The sequence below is a fragment of the Bos indicus x Bos taurus genome, chromosome 3 (assembly GCF_003369695.1).
Source record: "Bos indicus x Bos taurus breed Angus x Brahman F1 hybrid chromosome 3, Bos_hybrid_MaternalHap_v2.0, whole genome shotgun sequence".
In the NCBI taxonomy this organism is placed as follows: domain Eukaryota; kingdom Metazoa; phylum Chordata; class Mammalia; order Artiodactyla; family Bovidae; genus Bos; species Bos indicus x Bos taurus.
The window spans coordinates 115,992,520-116,005,764 of record NC_040078.1 but is presented as its reverse complement, the minus strand read 5'-3'; the positions used below and the strand labels follow the sequence as shown (position 1 = coordinate 116,005,764).

The 13,245-nt window shown below is 45.4% G+C and overlaps 1 protein-coding gene and 1 non-coding gene across 2 annotated transcripts in view; both read left to right on the top strand.

Moving 5' to 3' along the window:
* The window catches only part of IQCA1 (IQ motif containing with AAA domain 1), a 187,557-nt gene that overhangs the window by 57,199 nt on the left and 117,113 nt on the right, over positions 1–13,245 (top strand). The gene's annotated exons all lie outside the window — the stretch shown is intronic.
* Positions 7,488–7,560, top strand: TRNAG-CCC. The gene has a single exon. It is a non-coding gene; the product is annotated as a tRNA-Gly (tRNA).

Below are 13,245 nucleotides of genomic sequence, written 5' to 3'. Positions count from 1 at the left end.
GTCTGAGACCTTTGGAGGGTGCAGCCCAAGGTCCAGGCAATGTCCTCACTCCTCTGCCTTCTCTTCTCTTCCCCGTTGGCCTGGACCACCAGCTTATTGTTCAGCTTCAGCCTCTTTATGACACCCTTGCTCAGGGCCTCCCTGCGATTCCTTTCTGTCTCCCCCTTGAGCTCTGCTGGCACCCTCCCCGTTCCTCCTGCAGGCGGTCTGTGTGAGCACACACAGCGGAGCCTGAGGACAGCTGTGCAGCCTCGAGAAGTGGCTCAGCCTCTCCGTGCCGTCCATCTCCTCATCTGTGACACATGGACAAGACTTAGCCCCAGGGGCAGGCCGTAATGATTCCTGCTGTGTTGTAGCCAGCTGCTCACCCCTGGGCCCCTCCCCTGAAGCAGTGGATGCCCCGTGAGGACAGTGCCCGCTGCAGAGAAGGGACAGTGGTGATCACATTTCCCATCCAAGCAGTGGCCTGTGCAGACCAGCAGGGCCGAGGTTTTCCGTTCTTATCTGATTACATAACTGTGTCTGGAGGAAATGCACTCGGGATGGTTTTCTGCAATCATGGAAATTGAGGTAGAAAGGCAGCTCTTTCAAAAGAATTGCCTTCTGTTTAAATCATCTTGGTTTATAATTGAAACCTTCCTTTTCATAGTTAACGAAGATGATCTGCCCTCTGTTTGTGAACTTTCCTTATCAGCAACTTTCTTCTCTTTTCTGAGGACTTCAGAAAACAGATGCGCGCAAATACATTTCCTGCAGATGAAATAATTCTTTACTTTTTAAAAAAAGATTCTTATTTGTTCATTTCTTTCTGACTCCTGGACCAGGGATTGAACCAGTGTCCCCCGCATTGGCAGGGAGAGGCTTAACCACATAACCATTCTTAACCACCAGGGATGCCCTCTTTACTTTTATATAAACTTTTAAAATCCAGTTTAAAAGGTAACATAACAAAATTGAAAAGCACTGTACAGTTATAATGCCAAATAAGCTAAAATATATAAATATATATATATATAAAATACATAAAAACCACTTAACCATTCTAAACCACTAGGGAAGCCCTCTTTACTTTTATATAAACTTTTAAAATCCAGTTTACAAGGTGACATAACCAAATTGAAAGCACTGTGTACAGTTATAACCCCAAATAAGCTAAAATATATATAATCTATACCCACATATACAAAGATACATTCATACATGGATTTTAAAATATATCTTTGTGTATGCATGGGAAATTTTTGAAAGGATTCACTAGAAACTTTGTTAGCGTGGCTACCACTGGGGACAAGAATAGTGGTGGTGGTGGTGGTGAGTCACTCGGTCAGTCGAGACTGACTCTTTGTGACCCCATGGGCTGCAGCACGCCAGCCAGGCTTCCCTGTCCTTCACCATCCCCCAGAGCTTGCTCAAGCTCATGTCCATTGAGTTGGTGATGCCATCCTTGTTCTCTGTCGTCCCCTTCTCCTCCTGCCTTCAGTCTTTTTCCCAGCAACAGGGTCTTTTCTAATGAGTCAGTTCTTCGCATCAGGTGGCCAAAGTATTTGAAGCTTCAGCTTCAGCTTCAGTCCTTCCAATGAATATTCAGGACTGATTTCCTTTAGGATGGACTGGTTGGATCTCCTTGTTGCCCAGGAGACTCTCAAGAGTCTTCTCCAACACCACAGTTTGAAAGCATCATTTCTTTGGCACTCAGCCTTTATGGTCGCATCCATACATGACTACTGGAAAAACCATAGCTTTGACTATGTGGACCTTTGCTGGCAAAGTAATGTCTCTGCTTTTTAATATGCTGTCTAGGTTTGTCATGGCTTTTCTTCCAAGGGGCACGCGTCTTATAATTTCATGGCTGCAGTCACCATCCGCAGTGATTTTCGAGCCCAAGAAAATAAAGTCTCTCACTGTTTCTGTTGTTTCCCCATCTATATGCCTTGAAGTGATGATACTTCATGTAGCGATGTTACTTTTTATTTTATATTCTTCTGTACAGTTAGATGTCTTTTTTTATGAGTATTATTTTAGTAATTAAAAGCCTCATTGAAAATATATTAGAAAGTAAAGAAAGGCATGAAGTTAGTTTGGGATAATCCAAAATAAACATTAAAATGTTAGAACACCCTGTTTAAAAAAAAAAAAAAAAGTAGATTAATACAATACCTGCAGAGCACTCTTAGAAATTCTCTTCTGTTGAGAGATTAGGGTGCCTGGAGGCTGGCTAGTTGAGTTTTCCCCGATCTGAGATGCTGAAGGGTCATGGGAGACCCCATGCCTCCTGGGAGCCACCCTTCCCGCTGGCTCTGGGCTTCCTTTGAAGACCCAGCGCTCCCAGCCCAGCCAGTCCCCTTGAGAGCATTCCAGCCTGGTGTTGCTGACCTGGCAGTTTGGAGGCTAAGTTAGAGCAGGTCCCATGGGTGTGCTGTGTATAATTCACACAGACGTAAAGACCCATTCTTTTGAAGTAATGCAAGATCAAGGGTGGATTTATTTTCATAATTGGATTACATTTATCTGATTGACTTTGATAAAAATCCTTTTCTTTGCTTTTTTAAATCAAAGACAAATAAAAAACAAATATTGTCTTTTGAAACATGAAACATCGATCAATCCTCAGGATAAATTCCAACAGGGCACACGGTGACAACTAAAAAATGACCAGAAGTTACAATTAATATAAACTCCCATAATTTAGAATACTTATTCTTAGCGCATTTAGTCTGTACTGGTAGTCGTCAAAAGTAGGATTTCTTTCTCAAGTCAACTTTTAAATTATTTTAAAAGAAGTCCTTTTTCAGTGGTAAAAGTAATACATGCTCACTGTAGAAAATTTACAAGGTTGAGTTTAAGAAGAAAATCTACAATTTTAGTATACAGAGATACCTACTATAAAAATTTTTGGCAAATTGCTCTCCAGTGTTTTTCTCTCATGTATAATGTATATTTTAATTAGTTTTATGAATCTTTTTTCTAATTTTAAAAAATTTAACATTGGATTTCCTTTTGTGCGTAAAATAGTTTCCAAAAGAAGTCTTTCGTGATTGTTTAACATTCTATTGGGTAGATGCACTGGCTAATGAATCCGTTTTTATATTTTTAATATTTTGCCAAATCGATACGAGAACAGTGACTTCTCAGTAATCTTTTAATTTGCATTTATTGTATGATTTGGAAGAGTTGGAAAATCTTTCAGTCTTTTTGTTGGTAGCATTTCTTTTGTGAAGTGCCCAGTCATTCATATGCTTTTCTTTGTGATGTCTCTTTTATTAAGTGATCTCTAAACTATAGTTATTTATATACATTTTTGTGGTGATTGTTTAGTTGCTAAGTCATGTCTGACTCTTCAGACCCTGTGGACTGCAGCCTACCAGGCTCCTCTGTCCATGTGATTTCCCAGGCAAGAATACCAGAGTGGTTTGCCATTTCATTCTCCAGAGTATCTTCTGGACCCAGGGATCAAACCTGTGTCTTCCACATTGGCAGGCAGATTCTCTTCGACTAAGCCGCCAGGGAAGCCCTGCCATGTGTCATTGGAGGCTACCATATTGGATGACACAGTCATGGGAATACTTGTTTTGAGATCATCTTTTGCTATAACTGGTATTTCTCTCGGCTTGGGACTTTCCCTGAACTCTCATCTAAGTTTCACTATCCCGTGGCTGACCTTCCTTTTGAAGTACCATAAAGGAGTCTTGGAAGTGACCTCATCCAACCTCTTCAAGGAGAACCTTGAAGTCTATGGAACTGTGGACTCTTGTCATTGAAGATGCACAGTCTCTTCCCCCATTCCCCACACGGGCATCAGAGCCACCTGAGTGACTGTCAGCTCTGATTCTAGGCCTTTGTTTCTTTGCAAATGGTCCCGTGTGGACCATATCTCCCCACCTGCATTTTTCATCTTAATTTGTTGAAACTGTGCCTGGCATCCAGCTCACCTTCAATCTAGAGAGAAGACAGACCCCCGGGTGGGGTGGCAGCTCTAGGACTGGCCCTGTGGCTTTTCTCCTGGGCTCTTAGCAGACTCCTCTTAACCCGTGTAATCTTAAGGAATCTGGAAATGGTATAAACGACATAGCCTTGTTCCACTTTTTAAGCCAACACACCAGGAAATACACATTCTTCCTGAAGAGGTCCTGGAATGCTTTGCTAATCTTTTTTTAAGTTTGAAGATTCAGTTCAGTTCAGTTGCTCAGTCTTGTCCGACTCTTTGCCACCCCACAGACTGCAGCACACCAGGCCTCCCTGTCCATCACCAACTCCCAGAACATGCTCAAACTCATGTCCATTGAGTCAGTGATGCCATCCAACCATCTCATCCTCTGTCATCCCCTTCTCCTCCTGCCTTCAGTCTTTCCCAGCATCAGGGTCTTTTCCAATGAGTCAGTTCTTCACATCAGGTGGCCAAAGTATTGGAGCTTCAGCACCAGCCCTTCCAATGAATATTCAGGACTGATTTCCTTTAGGATGGATTTGGTTGGATCTCCTTGCAGTCTATGGGACTCTCAGGAGTCTTCTCCAACACCACAGTTCAAAAGCATCAATTCTTTGGCACTCAGCTTTCTTTATGGTCCAACTCTCACATCCATAAGTGACTCCTGGAAAAAACCATAGCTTTGATTGGACAGGCCTTTGTTGGCCAAATAATGTCTCTGCTTTTTAATATGCTGTCTAGGTTGGTCATAGCTTTGAAGATTAAGATAGACTTTGAATGCAGTAAAATTCGCCCTTTTGGGTCAATCAGAAGTGATAGCAAAGAGGCAGGACTCTGGGGTCTTGAAATGATTTTCATCCTCAGCAGGGTGAGCCGGGCTGGGAAATAAAATGCCTCTGCCATTTAGTCTAATGATGTGAGGGCACCTATCATGCTCTGTATCATAAGCAAGTACACTGCTGATCATGCAAACAGAGCAGGAGTGGTCTTGAGAGCCAGGCTGCCTGGGTTCAGATCCCAAATCTAACACTTAGAGGCTGTGTGACCTTGAACCAGTTGTTTAACCTCTGTGTGCCTCTTTCTCCTCCTCTTAAAGTGAGGGTATTAACAGTATTGACCTCACAGACGGGATAACAGAATAATATGTATAAAGCCCTTAGGACAGTGTGTGGCACATGATCAGGCCTCAGTAATTATTTTAAATGACACCATCATATCAATAGCAGCAAGAACAGCCAATGCTGTTATTGGAAAGCCAGCACATTCTCAGACATACAAGCCTGCAATGTAGAATAGTTGCCACAGTCAAAGCATTCTGCGTTTTTGTTCCTGAGTCTGGGCCTTTATATTCGCAGCCGCGAGCATCTTTTCAAAATGCTACATTCCTGATGGCAGGAGGGACTGGCTGGTGGTGGAGGCGGGGGCGGAAGGGCTGTGGGGCCTGGGGGTGGGGATAAAGCTGAGGGGATAATGACAAGGCAGGCAAACAAAAATTAGACAGGGTGGAATGCGCTTCTAGTCCCTGGGGTGGGGAGCCGGGATGTGACTTGTCTACAGGAGCAGCGCGTCTGCAGATCACCAGGACATACACGTTCTTCCTGAAGAGGTCCTGGAATGCTTTGCTAGTTTTTTTTTTTTTTTTTTTTTTTAATTTTAAAGATTAAGATTGAGTTTAAATGCAGTAAAATTTGCCCTTTTGGGTACCATTCAGCCAATGAAGCTTTGTGATTTTAAGGCCTGTGGACCTAGACAGTCCTATAGACTCCTCTCTCACTGCCCAGTAGACCTCCCCAGCCACGAGCAGAAATCTGCTGAGAATGGTGCTGGGAAGGTGTCTGGAGCAGGGCAGACCCTTAGAGTTTCCCATCAGCCTGGAAAAGTGAATATCTCTTTCAGTAAAGACATTCGGATCTCTCCTATCCAGCTGTGCTGTCCCCGGCTGGGATCTCCTAAGCCCCTGGGTCCGCACCAACTTCCATCACTGTTCACTCCTTAGGAAGCTGGGCCCTCCTTCTGGACCTGTGTCGCCTACCACTTCTCCTCCAGGAGGGTCTTGCCAGATGCTTTCATCACTGTTCACTCCTTAGGAAGCTGGGCCCTCCTTCTGGACCTGTGTCGCCTACCACTTCTCCTCCAGGAGGGTCTTGCCAGATGCTTTCCATGGATGCTCTTCTGGGACCCCAGGGCTGGGAACAGTTGAGTGTCTTTCTTGGAGTCCGTGACTCACGAGAGGCCATTGACACTCAGGTCCCTTGGTTCCAAAAGCCTTGCCGCCCCCAGGACACTGAGCTCATGTCCTCCTCATGAACATCCCAGCAGCCAGAACCCTGACCTGTACGTCTTGGACCCCGCTGTCATTTCATGGCAAAGGATGGCAGTTGCCTACGGCCCAGTTGCTCATTGGGTACCGCCTGGAAGCCCAGAGCTTTCCTTGTTCCCAGCTCCTTCTCTGCCCCAGCCTCTGATCCTCTTTCTGCAGAGTGTGGTGACAGTCTGTGTCGGTAAACAGGAGAGAGCCACAGAGGAACCGTGGGATTTGAGAATGCTGGCTGACTCCAGTTATTTTGCAGGTGACAAAGTGGACTCAGGACAGTCAGGTAGCTTGGCTAAAAGCTGGGGTCGCTCCTGGCAGAACTAAAGCCAGGGTGAGCAGAGGCTTTCGGAAGCTTGACCATTGTGTCAAACCCCGATTGGTCCTCAGGGGAAGGTTCAGAATTATTCAGAGGACTTTGCAGGACATCAAAAAGAACCACTAGAATGTTCATGATCGATACCTTCCCGGGAACAGAACCACGGCTCTGTCTGTTCTTTGCCTTTATATTCCGGGTTTTCTCTTTTGAGCATGAGTTCCTTTCAGAAACTAAAAAGAGATTTCAGGAGGATAGAGGGAAACGGATGGCCAGGGGGAGTGACTGCGGGTCATCATTTCGAATTCCTTGTGTAGTTATAGTTTCAGTAAATCCTCCAAAGCAGCTGTGGTCTGTGGAAGAGACATGAACATGTGTGGGTGACTCCTCTGAGAAGGTGAAGAGCTTTTTCTCTGCCGTTGGCTTTGCTGGAAAATATATTAGCTTGAATGGGGGACATAGAAGAGGTGGATGAGAAATCAAGGTCTTCGACATTACTCACAGAGGCCTTCAGGACGGGTGCACACCCGTGTGAAATCGCATATTTTGCTGTCCATCGTCACAGTAAATCAGACGGAGAGCACCCAGCAGCTATAGGCTTGTCCGTGCACCAAGCCCCATGGAAAGACAGGCCCTGAGGCTCTTCTGCAAGTGCAGTGGCCAGACTGTCTCTCTAAGGTCCACAGATTATTCCAGGTCACACCCCTAGCCCGCAGGTCCCCTCCACCGAACCTGAGTGTTTCCCTCTGGATTGCAAACTTCTGGGGGAAGGGACAGGGCAGTGGTGTCTTCCTCAGGTTCTCACTGAACCCAGCAGAGTGCCTGCGATTCAGCGGATGCAGTAGATGTGCGGAGCTGAGCTGAAGGTCCAGCTGAACTCTGTAATTAACATCAGGTCAGACTGCAGTGCCTCTCACACTGCAGTTCACGGCACTTCCCTGGTGGTCCAGTGGTTAAGACTTTGCACTCCCAATGCAGGGGACACAGGTTCAAGCCCTGATTGGGGAACTAAGATCCCACATCCCACATGGTACGGCCTGAAAAAAAGAAAAAAGAGCAGATCAGCTGAAAAGCTTGTCAGAACAGATCCCCCTTACCCCCGAAGCTCTGATTCAGTAGGTCCTCAGTGGGAAGAGTCTGAATTTTTTATAATTACTTCCCATTCTTTCCTTGATTTACTGTTGCACGTGTATTGAGAGCGTGTAATATCACTTACACCTTCTTAGCAAAAACGTGAAGTGTGCAGTACTGTAAACTCTAGCTCCATGCCATGTGGTAGATCTCTAGAACTTACTCGTCTTGGCTGACAGAAACGTGATCTCCTTGCAGTCCAAGGGACTCTCAAGAGTCTTCTCCAGCACCACAGTTCAAAAGCATCAATTCTTCGGCGCTCAGCCTTCTTCACAGTCCAACTCTCACATCCATACATGACCACTGGAAAAACCATAGCCTTGACTAGACGGACCTTTGTTGGCAAAGTAATGTCTCTGCTTTTGAATATGCTGTCTAGGTTGGTCATAACTTTCCTTCCAAGGAGTAAGCGTCTTTTAATTTCATGGCTGCAGTCACCATCTGCAGTGATTTTGGAGCCCCCCAAAATAAAAGTCAGCCACTGTTTCCACTGTTTCCCCATCTATTTGCCATGAAGTGATGGGACCAGATGCCATGATCTTAGTTTTCTGAATGTTGAGCTTTAAGCCAACTTTTTTCACTCTCCCCTTTCACTTTCATCAAGAGGCTTTTTAGTTCCTCTTCCCTTTCTGCCATGAGGGTGGTGTCATCTGCATATCTGAGGTTATTGATATTTCTCCCGGCAATCTTGATTCTATCTTGTGCTTCTTCCAGCCCAGCGTTTCTCATGATGTACTCTGCATTGAACATAGATGTGTGTAAAAGAAGAAAACATTTCCTCCTGTGTGTGTGTCCTTGACTCACACGCTTTGACCATGCTGCCTTTTGACTCCCCATGTGTGTGGGTTGTCCACACGTTAAGCTGTTCTCTGCAGGGCCAACTGGGGTGTCCTGTGATTCCGTGCAGTTCTGACCTCCCTAGAGAGAGCCTCAGGCCACGCCCCGCCCCATGTTAAGGGCTCAGCCCTGCAAAACTGCTCCCTCCAGCTTCAGATGTCAGTTTCAAACCCCAGGTTGTCACCCATGCTGCTGACCATTTGGCTGTAAATCCGGGTTTCCAGGACTCCTCCCTTGGGTTTGACAGTTGGCTCCAGTAGCGCACAGAACTCAGGGCAACACACTGACTTGTTTATTATAAAAAAGAAATGATAAAGGATACAAGTGGGCATCCAGATGGAAGGGATACACAGGCAAGGTGTGGGGAGGGGCACCAGCTGCCATGCTCCCCTCCAGACACCAGCCTTGCAGCTCCAGAAGCTCTCCAAACCCCCCAACTTCGGGAAATTGTATGGAGGCGTCTTCACTTAGGCATGACCGACCATAAACTCACTGTTTATTCCTCCTGCCTTCCTAGTCCATAGAGCATGGAGCTGAAACTTCCAAGCTTCTAATCATGGCTTGGTCTTTCTGGGGGTCAGCCCCCACTCAGGAGCTACCAAGCATCACCTCATTAGAACAGAATACTCTGTCACCCAGGAAAGTCCAAGGTATTTAGTTCCTGTGCCAGGAAGTGGAGGCAGAGACCAACATACACTTTTTCTATTATTTCACAGTGTACGTATATTACTCTGAGATCCCAATTTTATTTCCTTTGGATATATACCCGTATATATATATGTATGTATGTATAAGGTACCCACTCCAGTATTTTTAGGCTTCCCTTGTGGCTTAGACGGTAAAGAATCCACCTGCAATGCAGGAGACCCGGCTTCAGTCCCTGGGTTGGGAAGATCCCCTGGAGAAGGGAAAGGCAACCCACTCCAGAGTTCTGGCCTGGAGAATTCCATGGATTGTGTAGTCCATGGGGTCACAGAGTTGGACACGGCTGAGCGACTTTCACTTTCACTTTCATATACCCAGTAGTGGGGTTGCTGCATTCTATGGTAACTCTATGTTAATTCATTTTTTTGAGGAGCCTCCGTACTTTTTTCCATAACGACTGAACCAATTTACATTCCTTCCAACAGTGGACAAGGTTCCCTTTTCCCCACATGCTTGTCATCAACACTTATCTTTCCTCTTCTGATGATAGCCATCCCAACACATGTGAGGTGACACTTCGTTGTGGCTTCGATTTACATTTCCCTAATTCGTGATGTTGTGTAATCTTTTTGTGTACCCGTGAGCCGTTTGTATGTCTTCTTGGAGAAGTGTTTATTCACTTCCTTTGCCCATTTTTAAACCAGGTTATCCGGGGATCTTCTGCTGTTGAGTTGTAGGAGTTCTTTATACATTTGGATACTAACGCCTTATCAGATACATGGTTTGTAAATCCTCTCTCCCACTCCGTAGGTCACCTGTTCATTTTGTTGATGGTTTCCTCTGCGGCACGCCAGCTTTTACTTTCACGTGCTTCGAGTTGTCTGTTTTCACTTTTGTTGCCTGTGTTTTTGGTGTCAAGTTTGAATTTCTAGCAAGCTCCTGGGGGATACTAAGAGTCCTGGACCTGGGATAATACTTTGAGTAGCCTTTCCCAGTGTTTCTGTGGTAAAGAATCCACCTGCAATGCAGGAGACGCGGGTTCCATCCCTGGGTCGGGAGGATCCCCTGGAGAAGGGCGTGGCAACCCACTCCAGTGTTCTTGTGTGGAGATCCCATGGGCTGAGGAGCCTGGCAGGCTACAGTCCACGGGGTCACGAAGAGTCGGACACGACTGGAGCAACTTAACACAGCCTTGGGCTACAGGCACGGCCAGCCCTTCACAGGGGAGGGAAAGTGTAGGTAGTCCCCCTAGGAATGTCAGAGAATCACTGAAAAAATTAAACCAGTATTATCCTGGAGATGTGAAAGCCCCCAAATCTCCTGGCTTTCTGCTGAAGCCACTCTTAACTGTGAAAGTTGGATGGCTTGAGAGCCTTTATGGGCACTTAATACCCTGCAAGGCTGGACAGGCTATCATTTAGATATAAAGACTTTGGGTTTCATTCAACAGACTCGTCTCTTCTGTGTCATATGGTGACAGATGTCAACATGCGTGTTGCTCCAGACAAGAAGTGTCATGCCTTTATTTCGTAAACAGGTACTTGTCACTTGATAGAATCAGGTCAGAGGAGCTTCAGAATTAACCTTGAACTCTAAAGCTTCCCTTTTCTGTAATCACTCTGTTGCTGTCTGTAAATGATTCTCTTTGAAAGTAGGGCATAGGAACCGCGTTTGGAACGTAAACATGGACATTTTGCTCACTTACCTTCCCCTTGTGTCTGCCTCCCTAAGCTTTCTGGACTCCTGAGTTAGGAAGGGCAGAGGCTCCTTTGACTGAAGAAGGATCAGTGAATGAATGGTGTCTGGGCTTTAAAACGACAGGTGTGTAAACAGAAATGGATGGGCATCTGTTTAAACAGAAAATTCTCTGCATTAGTTCCTGAAGTGGTCTGTTCTTGCATATTAAATTTTCTATACAGATAAATATTCAAGACAAAAGGTGAAAATATAGTATATTAATCATTTTCTCAACTGAAGAGTCATCAAAGCCTAGATAGTCGATTATGTTATCGGTAATATATTGTTCCTTTTAATAAAATAAACGTGAGCACAGGGTAGGGCAGGGAGGTTCCCGTAGGAGTGAAGCCTGAGCAACAGTGGTACTTTGGGATCGAGAAGGAGGCTTCCTCCTGGAGCGGTAACTGTTAATAAATAGCCCACTAATAAGTAGAAACATCAAGGAATAAATCAGATTTTGTAAAGTGAAGCTGAGACACCACCTCGATTTATACACTCCTCTCCTCTCCTCTCCTTTGAGAGACGGTGAACCCCTCAGTTTCCCAACAAGGGCCACGGTAATTAAGTCCATGTGTAGCCAATTGCCTTTATTGAGTGTAAGTGAATTTATAGGCAGCAAGTGACACTTTCGGAGGCTTCTGTGTGGTGGCACAAGCTGCTTTCTTTAGAACGCAGGAGAAATTTATGAGCCTGCTGACATTAATGGAGGTGGTTGGAAGACTTGGGGAGGAGGGCGCCGGCCGGAAACCCCTCCATCCATATATTTTTCATACTTGATGAAACACAGATAAATCTCTGTCCTGGGCATCTGAAACGGTGGGACCGCTGAAGCTCGATGTCAGAGCTCAGGGGGGAGATTTATCATTTTAGGAGTTCTGCTTTCTAAATCACTGCAGACTCGAGAGCTGGTCCTTTTCACGTTTGTGCAAGAATTTTTGACAATATGCATAAATTCTTAATCAGCCCGAACTTTACCAAGTGTTCGCAGCCTCACGTTTGCTAACTGAAGTATAGAAGGCGTGGGTGTTCTTCCTCCTCAAGCTCCTTTAAATAAAATAATATGAAGGCAGGTAGCTCTGTCGAAGGTATTTTTATAAGAAAGCAACATTAATTATTGAATATTCTGTAAGAAATTAACATTGCCCATCCCCCATTAAAATTGTCACATATAAATTATAGTTTCTAGAGCTGGAAGGGACTTTAGAAATTGTCTGATAGGCACACAATACTTACTTTTTAACAATGAATGAGCAGACCTAGCTCAACAGCATCATTTGACACAAGGAAACTCACCAGGCTCCTCCAGCTCAGGCTCCTCCAACTCAAATCACACCTCTAATTGGTGACTGCAGCCCTGGTTTCTTCATTTCCAGTTAAATACCATTTTCATTATACATTTAGCTCCCACTAAATGCTTCCTTATTGGGTCTACAGATTTATTTTAATGCTTTATTACTGAAACCTAAACCACTCGTGTGCTTTCTGTGGCCATCAGCTCAGCTCTGCCCGTGGGTCTGGGTAAAGTGTACTGCAGGGCAGCCGACCCGGCAGGTTGTCTGGTTGCTCCACACTTGGCCCTGCTGGGGCAGCTGCTGAAATTGCACAAACCTCAGTTTTCTCATCTGAAAAATATTGACAGAAGCAAGCCACCTCTCAGGGCTTTTGGGGGGATTAAAAGAGATCATGATAGCAAGTTCTGAGCACAGAGTGCTTAAAAAATGAGTATATTGCTATGGAAGATTCTTTGCAGATCATTTCAACGTGATTGCTTGATCAGGTTATCCAGAAATAACATTGTATTTTCTTTTTTCAAAAATTAATTAATATATTGTTCTTGACTGCTCCAGGTCTTTGCTGCTGTGCGTGGGCCTTCTCTGGTTTCAGGGAGCGGGGGCTGCTCTCCAGTTGCGGGGCTTGGCCTTCTCATTGCTGTGGCTTCTCTCGTTGCAGAGCATGGGCTCTGGAGCTCAGGGGTTGTGGCACATGGGCTTAGTTGCCCCGCAGCATGGGAAATCCTCCCAGATCAGGGATCAAACCTGTGTTCGCTGCACTGGCAGGCGTATTCTTATCCACTGGACCACCAGGGAAGCTCCAGCACTGCATTTTTAAACCAAGATCCAAGGTCGTCACATTTAAGCCTTTCGGCTTACAGTAGAGAACCAGCAGCTGATGGAGAATGGAATCTACCTTCTAGGGCCCTAGGACCTTGCCTGAAAGGGCAGGAAATAGCTGGAAAGGCCATCTGACTTGAAGAGGGCTCTGCTGCTCCTGAAATCATCAGCTTTGCCCAACAAATGCCCTGTCTTGAGGCTGATATTGGTTACAGCCCTGTCTTGAGGCCGA